This window comes from Brassica oleracea, chromosome C2, assembly GCF_000695525.1.
Source record: "Brassica oleracea var. oleracea cultivar TO1000 chromosome C2, BOL, whole genome shotgun sequence".
Taxonomy (NCBI): Eukaryota; Viridiplantae; Streptophyta; class Magnoliopsida; order Brassicales; family Brassicaceae; genus Brassica; species Brassica oleracea.
The window spans coordinates 43,958,642-43,959,748 of record NC_027749.1 but is presented as its reverse complement, the minus strand read 5'-3'; positions in this window follow the sequence as shown (position 1 = coordinate 43,959,748).

The window sequence follows — 1,107 nt, the reverse complement described above, 5'->3', positions numbered from 1 at the left end:
GCCGTGGGGAATGTGCTAACAGCCCCCCAGAGGGTTACTTCACTTGCTACGAGGCGTTCGTAGTGCGTTGTCGCGTATGGTTCCCAATACCCAAAATTCTCGTCCGAGTGTTGGACCGTTTCGAAGTTGCGATAAGCCAGTTGACTCCCCTTGCCATTCAGCATCTTATTGGGATCCTGATCCTAAGCTACGAGCATGGCCTTTCCCTTTCCGTCGATCATTATGAAGCGCTTTTGAGGCGTCAACTTGTCACAGATACGGATAAGCATAAGTTGGTCCCTCGGAAATTTATGTCAGTGGTTAAGAAGTTCATTTCGAACTTCAACTCGTGGAAGAAGTTCTTTTTCTTTGTTCGTATAGACGCTGTGTCCGTCGAAGAGAGTTGCATTCCACTGTTCCGGAAGTTGCCGAATGATCGTCCCTTCATCAACCCTCTTGCTCCGTTCCCTGAGGACATCATTGCGGTGAGGGATCTTCTCAGGAACGGTCCCTTCTTCTGGACTTCTTTTATGCCGAAGAGGGTTTGGAAGGCACTGAGATTCGTGCAACCTGGCCCTGCTTTGGCTGCGGACACGGGAAGCGACTCCGAATCTGACGACCAGAATCCCGTCGAAGCTCCAACAGCTGTGCCGGAGTCTAGCTCTCGGAAGGGAAAAGATGTCGATCTTGGCGACATAGAATTTTCGATGGATGACTCTATGCTTCCAGGATGGGATCCGAACCTTACTTACGGCGATGGGAGTGGTTCGAGCGAGGTCCCTATTCCAGATTTTGATGATTTCTTTGCTGATCTACCACCGGGTTTCTCTCCTCCTACGAAAAAATTGGTGAGGCCGAGAGTCGCTGCGGAAGGATCTCGCATCATCAATGAGGTTAGTTTTTTGAGAATCTTTTGGTGATTGTCCTATGTATATATATATGTATAACATGTCAATTGATTTTGCAGGGCCTGAGCTTGCTGGGCTCGGCCATTGAGGCGGGCCATAGAGAAGCCATGGTCTACCGCATCTAAGCGGAGAAAGCGGAGCGGGATCTCGCTCGCGTGCAATGCGAGATGTTAGAGCGAGAGGCGCAACTTACTCGTGATCATGCGCGGGCCATCCGCAA